We start from the raw sequence: 10,548 nt of genomic DNA on the forward strand, positions 1-10,548 counted from the left end.
CCACCTTGAGCCTTTTAATCCCCATTTGTTCTATATTTTACCACATCACTAGCCTTAAGCGGAAAAATAATTAAATACCCCAAATTGAATCTTTGGTTAGCTTAAGATAGAGATTGTGTATCAACTAAGTGTGGAGAATTGTGGAAACATGGGTTAATGAAAGTGTACAGTGTTTAAATGACAAAATATTAAGAATTTGGGTACCTACTCATGTGAGACCAGAAAAATTAAAAGTCCATGTGCATTGATATGTTATATTTACTTTTATATTCTAAAAAAAACCCAAAAAATATTCAATTAAATAAATAAATAAATAAGGAGACAAAATTACCCCAATATTAAATTAATAAAAGATCAATGCATATGTGATACAAATTAAAAGAAAGTTGATGCATGAGTATGAGATGAAAAAGTGAGAACTTTGGGTAGCTAGACATAATTTTAGAAGTTATATAGAGTGTGTGTATAGGTGAGAGCTTAGGTTAGTCAAGGATTCAATTTATAGCTCACTTAGCCATACATATATCCTCACCTTTGCCTTAGCCCCATTACAACCTTGAAAAGACCTCATGATGTTTACATTGGTACATTAAATATTTGTTGATTGGTTAGGTGAAGAACAAAGTTTAGAAAGCATGACTAGAGAAGAGTAGAGTGATTACCCTATACACTTGAGTGACTAGAGTGCATATACACTATCAGTGAGGGTTCAATGCTTGATTCTATGTTCCCTGCTTTCATGAGCTGTCTTCTTACAAGTTTACTTGTCCTTACTTTATGATTTGAATTAGTAGAATTTGATTTATGTTTGTTTTGAGAACTTATTTACTTTTAACCAAGTACACAGAAACATCTTAGCATATAGTTGCATTCATAGGTTGCATCTCATGAGTCTTACTTTCCCTTATTTAGTCTTTTGATATCCTTGAGCTAAGCATGAGGACATGCTAATGTTTAAGTGTGGGGAGTTTGATAGACCACTATTTCATGGTTTATATTGTGCTCATTTGAGTGGTTTTTATCAATTCTTTGCTCACTTATTCATATGATTTGCATTATTTTACAATCCCTTCCTAGTTTTGTTCTATGGTTGAAAACTTGCTTCCTAAAGCCTTTAATTTGTGTATTTTAAATCCCCTTTATACCATTCGATGTCGTGATCCATGTGTTCAGTGTTTCAGGCTTTGTAGGACAGGAATGGCTTAGAGGATGGAGAGGAAGCTTGCAAAAATGGAAGGAGCACAAGAAATAAAGGAGACAATCAACGAAGAGCGACGCGCACGCATAACTCACGCGTGCGCGTGATCTGGAGATTCTCACAGCGACGCGTGCGCGTACCCGACGCATACGCGTGGATTGGAGTTCTGCAAGACGACGCGTGCGTGTGCATGACGCGTACGCGTGACACGCGAAGATGACCAGCGACGCGTACGCGTGACTAACGCGTACGCGTGACATGCGCGATCTGCAGAAAATTCAGAAAATGCTGGGGGCGATTTTGAGCCGAGTTTGGACCCAGTTTCTGGCCCAAAAACACGAACTAGAGTCAGAGAACAGGCAGAGACTCAAGACAGATTCTCATTAGCATAGTTTTAGTTTTTAGATCTGAATCTAGAGAGAAAAATTACTCTTCCTCTAGGTTTTCTTTACATTCATAGATTTCTAGTTTTATGCTTTTGCTTTGGGTATTGAGAGAGTCACCACCTCTGTTGAAGTTACTATTCTAGTTTGTTTTCTTATTCCTTTACTCTTTTGATTACTTATTAACCCTGTTCAGATAGGTATGTTGCATTTTGGATTTATTAATACAGAGAACTAATTTTTCCTTTAATTAATTTTCGATCCCTATTTTATTTAATTTATCATGTCTTTTTCTTATATTTCTATGAGCGTTATATTTATGTCAATGGAGTAGATTCCCAACTTTACATGAGGTTGATTAAAAGGAGACACTTGAGTTGGAATGCTCAAGTGATTAGTTAAATTGGAAATTGTTGGCTAATTCTCTATTTACTAACGCTAGTCCTTCCCAAGGGAGAGGACTAGGATTTGCGAATAAGAGTTAGCTCAATTACTTGATTTTTCTTTATTTAGTAAGGGTTAACTAAGTGAAAACAACAACCTCTTTATGCTACACTTGAGAGAATTCCAACAAGGATAGAACTTCCAATTAATCATTCTCCCAGTCAAGGCTTTTTATTTTGAATAATATAAACCTCTTTTAATTTTCATTGCACTAAATTACAATTATTTATTTTCTGTCATTCAACTCTTAAAATTTTTCGGAAAATTCCTGATTAATAAAATAGCACTCTTTTGTCAACTCGTTGGGAGACGACCTGGGACTCATACTCCCAATATTTTTATTCTAATTTTATGACAACCTTTCTAAATTGATGAGCGGATTTTTGCTGGTTAACTATACTCGCAACGTATTTCTATATTGATTTCTTAATCGGTCGATTTCTGCCACACATCATGAGCATTTGGCGAACTCAAGGTCATGCGCACCCATGATCCACGCGTACGCGTGAAAAGGAATTTTGGCAAGTGACGCGCATGCGTCGTCCACGCGCACGCGTGACGATGGTCACATGACCTCATTAAAGTGAATATGCTGGGGGCAATTTTTGAGGTTTTCAGGCCCAAATCCAACTCATTTCTGAGGCTATTTGATGGAGAATTCAAGATTGGACAAAGGGGGAGCAATTAGATTAGCTAGGATCATGTTTTAGGTAGTTTTCTAGAGAGAGAAGCTCCCTCTTCTCTCTAGAATTAGGTTATAATTAGTTTAATCTCTCTTAGATCTAGGCTTAATTTTTTATTTTCATCTTATTTTCTTTACAATTTCTTGTTCCTACATCTTCATTCTCTTAGTTTACCTTGTTAATTTCTTTTTTATGCCTCTTCTTATGTTGATGAACTCTTGTTACTTTGATTTTCATTTAATACAATTTATGTTTTATGTTGCTTTATTGTTTAATTGAGTTGTTATTATTGTTTTCTTGTAATTGGTAGTTGTAGATTTATTATTCTTGCACTTTTATGATGCTTTCCTTTTATGCCTTCCAAGTGTTTGACAAAATGCTTGGTTGGATGTTAGAATAGTTTTTTTTAGCATTTTTGGCTTGGAAAGAGAAATTGAGCAATCTTGAGTCATTAATACCGAATTTATATTGGTGATCTAGAGTGATTAGTTAGTCTTGTATCCATTAACATTACTTATAGATTGGGATTAACTAGTCTTATTTGACTTTCTCCCTATGTTGAAGATAACATTGTACCTTCTTCCGATGTTGGAGATGACGAAATAGGATTAGCTCTTGTTGAATATTGTATGATGATTAATGACTAGGATAGAAAACCTAGATTCTCAATCCTTGCCATGAATGTCTCTTTTTAGTATTTGTTATCTTTAATTATTTGTTTTATCTTCTTGTCATTTATTTTCTTGCCCTTTATCAACCCAACCCGTGAAACTCATAACCAATAATTGAGCACTCGATTATGATTCCTAGGAAGAACGACCCGGGACAAATACTCTCAATTATTTTTATTGGGTTGGACTTGTGACAACCAAAATTAAACTCTGATAGACGATTGTTTGTTGGTTAGGAACTATACTATCGACGAGATTATTTTGTGAAATTTCTAACCGACAATAATCTTTACCTCAAACGCCTCAAAGGGGGTGGTTCTTGGGCGTTCAACGCTGGCTTGTCTCCTTGGGGCGTTGAACGCCAGCAATGGGGTAGAATCTTGGAGTTCAACGCCCAATATGGGCAGGCTCCTTCGAAGAAAAGTGGAGACCATTACATATTGCTGGAAAGCTATGGAAGTTTGCTTTCCAACGCTATTGCGAACGCTTCATTTGGACCTCTGTAGCTCTAGAAATGCTCGTTTGAATGCATGGAGGTCAGAATCTGATAGCATCTGCTATGCTTTCTGCCTCTGAATCAGACTTTGCCAAAGCTCCTCAATTTCAACCAGAAATCACTTAAGATCATCAAAAAACACAACAACTCAAAGTAGAATTCAAAAATGTGAATTTAGCACTAAAACCTATGAAATATAATAAAACTTAAACATAACATAACTAAAATAATATGAAAATGATGCCAAAAAGCGTATAAAATATCCGCTCATCACTAGGTTACACCAATGTTCTGAAAACCAGTTCGAACCGGCCAGTCGAACCGGTCAAACCGTGAACCGGTCACAAAGACGATTCGAACAATAAGGAAAACCGCAAAATCTGGAAATCGGAGTTGAACTGGCCATTAACTGGTCGGTCGAACCGAACCGTGACCCGGCCAGTTTTTGAGCTGTGCAGCAAAACACTGCCATTTGGAGCTCTGATACCCTAAATCAATGAATCAATCCCTAATTGGCAATTCCCTTCACAGTTCACACTTTCACTTTCATAGTTCACCTTCAACATTCTCATCGAGCTTCAGAGAGAAGTAGAGAACGCCATCACGATCTCACCGGCTCACACGACCACATGGGTTCACCATCGCGCAGTCACCTCCGTCGCGCAGTAACCTCGTTCGACCTGTCACCTCCGTCGCGCAGTCAGCTCCTTCGACCAGTCACCTCCGGCGAGCAATCACTTCCTTCGACCAGTCACCACTCGGCGTCGCTGTCTGTCTCCCACTCTCCCTACTGGCCTACTTCATGTTCGGTTGAAGCGTTGAAGGTGCCTTCGAGCTCTGAGAGAAAGCCATCGACTTCGAGTTCCAGGTAATTTTTATTTTAGTTATGAACTTATGATTGTTTGATTGAATCACTGAATAACTGTTGCATGATAAACTCTAAGTCTCTGATACTATGATGAACTCTGATACTGTGAACTCTGTTCATTGAGTAGCTCTTTGATTTTGTGACATGATGAACTATTGAACTCTGAAACTGTGAACTCTGATTGATCCTGCTTAACTGAACTGGATTTTGTGACATGATGAACTGACATGATGAACTGCTAAACTGTGAACTCTTTGATTGAGTAGCTCTTTGATTTTTCTTTCTTTACTGAACTGGATTTTGTTGTTTGTTGAATAATTGTGAATAATTTTGAATAATTTTGGATGTTGTTTGTTGTGAACTTGAGAGTTGAGATTATTGGATTGGATCAAGGTGGTGGTGGTGGTAGTAGTAGTATATTTTGTTAGATGAGATTGATGAGATTGATGATTAGATGAGATTATTGTTGAATAATTTTGAATAATTTTGTTAGATGAGATTGATGCTGATTTAAATCAAGGTGGTGGTGGTGGTAGTAGTAGTACATTTTATGCTGCACCACTTGCTTTTTCTGGTCCAAGTAGTGCAAAATGAAGGTGATGATATCAATGACGCAAATCTGCAGCAAGTTATGGAGGATTTTGATGATTGATGACAAACTTGGATTATTTTGATGTTGCTATGTTATGTTTGATTGGTTGTTTTGTTTTTTGACTTTTGAATTTGTATTTGAATGAGATTATAACATTCTGGTTTATGTAGTACTTTTAATTTGAATGATATTTTAAAGTTTACATTAGATTATAATTATATTTTCATGTGTTTATTTATATTTTATTTATTATTTTATTATAAAACAGTTTTTTTGATTCAACCACGGTCGAACCGGTTGAACTTATGAACCAGTGAACCAGTAGCTAGAGTGGTTTGATGACCGGTTCAGTTTTTAGAACCTTGGGTTACACATAAACCATCAAAACCATGAAAAACTTAATTTCCTAAAGCCAAAAATGCAAATTCAAAGAGAAGGTAGAACTGGGAAAGAAATTTCAAATTACTTACCACTTTTTTGGATAAAATTGAAGAGCTCGACAAGAGCTTCGCGTGGCCGCAAACGACTCGTCAATCGGAGCTCCAAAGAGAAAGTTATGGTGGATTGAAGTTGGTGGGAAGTTAGGGTTTTTGTTTCCCCATTTCTCTCTTCTCTCTTACCGTGGAACTCAAGGGAAATGGCAAAGAAGATCCTGAATTGTGGGTTCAATGAGGGTATATATATGGGCTTGGGTTCACTTGGGCCCAGTTCACTTGATTTGGCCCATTGACCCAATTTTGGGCCAAAACCTTTAAGATTAGCCTTTAATTCGTATTCTAATTATTTTTGTAAAATTAGTAAATAATTAGCTAATAAATTAATTATTAATCAGGAAAATTAGAAAATAAAATTTTATAGTTTAATGAGATAGAGCTAATTAAAATAAGAATTTTGACACTAATGTTAAAGAATTTGGCCCAAGATTGGGCCAAACTGGTTGAACCAGTCCGGAACCGAGCCCATGGCCCTGCTCATAAAACCTCAATTCAGCCATCCTTCCACTTCATTTTCCATGAAGCTCGCTGAAACAAGAAGGGAGAGCAAAAGCTAAAAGCTCAAACCATTGTTCCAACTTCAGATCCAATTATCTTTCAATCCGGAGCTCCGATCGCCACATTGTTTACAGCGACACGACCGCAGCGTCGGGCTCTACAAAAATCACCGAACAATTTAAGAGGTAAGTCACAATTTTTCACCCTGCTTCTCAGCCCTTGATTTTTGAAATTTTGAGTGTGCTGTTGAGATTTTGTTAAATTTTGATGTTTAGGGGCATAGTGACATTGAGAATTTGATGAATCTTGCATCAATTCTACGTTGGTAAGGTGAGACAACTCAAACCCATGTGAAACCTGTGATTAAGTAAAATCTATATTGATTTAGTGATGACTATTTGTATTAGATTGAGTTGTGGGTTGTTTTGGGGCATGTTGGTGGTCATTGGTGGTGTTGGAGACTTGATGTTGGACTTCAGGGAGCTGGAAATCCGTTTGGTGTGACTTTGAAAGCTTGGGTCCTTGCGAAACGGTGCTAATTGTAGTGTTCCGAGCTTAGGGGAGGAATCGGTCAAGGTATGGTTTCGGTTTCTCGTAACTAAAATAAAATGTGTCGTGAAAACTTAGGCTAGTTAACCGTAAGATAGGATTGAAATGTTGTTGTTATTGATGATTGTGATGGATTGATATGCATAAGGATTAGAGAGTTTGAGGTTGTTGTTGGTGCTATATTGATTGTGGTGTTGGTATTGTGTTTGATAGAGATAATTGATGATGTATATAATAATGATAATGATGATGATGTATATTGAATTTCAATGGTTGATTATGATAATGATGATGTATATTATTGTATATTGTGTTGAATTAAATGTGGAATGGATGAGTTGGTTGTCGTTTGGTATGAGGAAGTTGATGGTGTTGATATGGATTATGTTGTTGTTGAAAATGAATTATTGTGTGGGAGTGATTATATTTATGAAATTGGGGTCATATGGAGTAAAATTGGTATGTTGAGGAATGTTTGGACTTAGTTTGATATGGTTTGGTAAGTTTCAAAAAGGGTTGGAATTGAAATGTTGTGAAAATTGAAGTTTAGAATTCTTGTGAAATTTTGTGAAAAGATGATTTTGACTGAATTTCAGCGAGTCATAACTCGGCTTCTGGATACTATAATATAACACCCTACCACACAGAGCTTTACACCTAGGATGTAAAACAGAGGTGGCGAGGTGCTACGACCTCTAAAAGTAAAAGCAATGTTCTTGCAGCATATACTTGCTTTTTGTGGGAAATAGAAGATGGAGAAAGCTGATGTAGTTCAAGGTAGCAGTGATATTCCAGAGATCTTTTAACAGAAAATCCCATACCTGTTGACAAATATTCAAGAGAAGGTGCTAACCATGCTTGAGAAGGTGCACGTGAATCTTATACATAATATCATTGGAGAGGAGAGGAAACCATTAACAGAAAATAAAAATAATAAAAATAAAATTCAAGGAGTAAAACATATATATATATATATATATATATATATATATATATATATATATACCAAAACCAAAATAAAATCCCAAAACACAAAGATCTTCGCTTTCAGAAGCTCATAGTATGCCTCAGCGAGGTGCCTCACGTCTTGCATCTGAAAATAACAAATATATATGGGATGAGAACCGGAGGTTCTTAACATGATAACTGTGTCCACATAACTAACATATAAGGTCCCGGAAAAGTCAAAGGCGATCCTAGAACTTCCGACAATAGATTCAAACTTAAAACTAACATTGAAAACCATAAACAGGGTGAGGTATCTAAGGATTCTTGATTCTATCTCAATTTCTAACTTAACTCCTGAGTTCATCGCCTTTCCTCTAATCCTCTGAAACACCGGTGAACAGACAAATAATGCATACAAGGAAAACATAAGTAGTTTACAATTACAATAATCAAAACATATTTCAGTTAAGCATGAATATTAGTTACGCAAACCCAAGAATGCAAAACCAAACAAGTCACTCAAATGCATATGCTGCATGCCTTTCCTACTGGCCGTGAGCTCACGTGTCGGTTACTTTGCTATAATCCGACACATCCGGTAGCTAACCCGGATATCGTTCTCTTGAAAACCAATGGGCGGTACACCACGACGAACTCCACCATTGCAAGCGGTACACCACCACGAACCTCACAAGATCTTCAATTGGAAAATAACACACACACACACACACATGGGCAGTAAACCACCACGAACCCCACATAACATTCTCTTTTAAAAACATGTGGGTGGTACACCACCACGAACCCCACATACGTCTCGACACTGGGCAAGCGGTAAACCACCACGAACCTTGCCAGGTCAAGCTAAAAACAATTTCATTTTCAAATTCATTATAAATCATTCATTCATATCCATTCATAATCATATCTCATTCATCACAAATCTTAACATCAATATCATCTTCGTCATACTATATTCATTATTTTCCAATAAAATCATTCGTCGTTATAACTCATCCCAAAACTCTATCATCTACTCCATTGGCTCTAAATACATGATGGTAAACACCCCTTTTTAATTCACCCACTACCTCTCGTGCTTACCCCAAAGTCTAAACACTAGCTATCGTACTTTTCACAGGTTTTATAGAGGTTTAGAAGGCTAGAGGAATGATTTAAAACGTTAAAAAAACACATTTTCAGAAAAACAGGATCTGCGTACGCGGCACCCTGCTCGCATACGCAGGAATCAATTTTGGACACTCTCGCGTACGTTACTGATTCGCGTACGTGAGCCCCTCAACCCGAGAGCTATGTCTGCGTCGCGTCTGCCCCTCGCGTACGCGTGCATAGTAGAAGTGTCGTGTCCAGAATTTCTGTTTTGTACACTAAGCTTCGGACGTGCATAACTTTTTTGTTTCAAAATATTTTTTTATTTGTTCTTCGAACTGTGTAAACCTCTCAGACCAAGTTTTCATTCTAGACAAGTTTGATAAAATTCGAAGGTCTGGAGGCGAGTTATGGCTCGTCGAAGTTGGTAAAAAATCTAAGATATCTTTAAAATTCCAAACCTCAACTTTCAAAATATTTAAACCTCAAACCCCTTAAAAACTTACCAAATCTGCATCAACCAAGTTAATCATTCCTCAACACTCCTCATTTACTCCATAACACACCAATTCACATTTATAATCATTTCACATAATAATTCATATCCAAACAGCATTATACATAATCATTAACTTCATGCATATACACTTCATCAATCTCCATAAAATTTACATTATTTCACCAACAACAACCTTAATTTGCCAAACCTCATAAATACTAACCAATCCTAAATCATCAACAACATCACATCTCAATAAACTTCATCATTGTCATTTATCAATTTCATATACCAAGATAAACATATTATTCATAATATCATCAATCACAACCTCAAAATCACTAACCAACATACATCTTAATCAATCACAACCATCAACAATGTCAATAATTCAATTCCAATCTTACGGTCAACTAACCTAAGTTTTCACAATACATTATATTTTAGTTACGAGAAACTGAAATCATACCTTGGTCGATTCCTCTTAAAGCCCAGAATGTCACAATTATCACCGTTCCTCAATAGTCCAAGGCTCCAAGACCTCACCAAACAGATTTTTCAGCCTCCAAAGCTAACTTCAAGTCTCTAATACCACCAATTTATTTCACAAAATACACAATTCAATCTAATTTCACAAAACAACACTAACATTACCATAGGGTTCACTAATTAGATAACTTGATAAAGATTAAACATTCCTCACCTTATCGATGGAAGTTTGGGACAAGACCCGGCAAGCTCACAAGGTTAATTTGATTCTAAGGTACCAAAATTACATAATTCCTCAAAATAAATTCTCGAAATTTTGAAACTGAGATGAGAAGATCTAGGTGAGAAAACTCAAATTTCTTACCGAATTGTTTAGTGGGTCTTAAAGAGGATTCTGAGATGAACGCGTGGCCGATGACAGCTCGTCAATCGAAGCTCCGGATCAAAAGTTATGTGAGATTGAAATCTAGCCAAGGGTTTTGCATGTCCCTTGCTCCCCTTCAACACTTTCCCAGCGTGTTTCATTATCAAACAATGGATGAAGAGCTGAAGCTCTTATTAATTGTGGACTTGGGTTGGACCTTGGACACATTTTGGACCCGGTTCGACCAGTTTGGCCCGTTCGG

Source organism: Arachis ipaensis, chromosome B05, assembly GCF_000816755.2.
Source record: "Arachis ipaensis cultivar K30076 chromosome B05, Araip1.1, whole genome shotgun sequence".
Taxonomy (NCBI): Eukaryota; Viridiplantae; Streptophyta; class Magnoliopsida; order Fabales; family Fabaceae; genus Arachis; species Arachis ipaensis.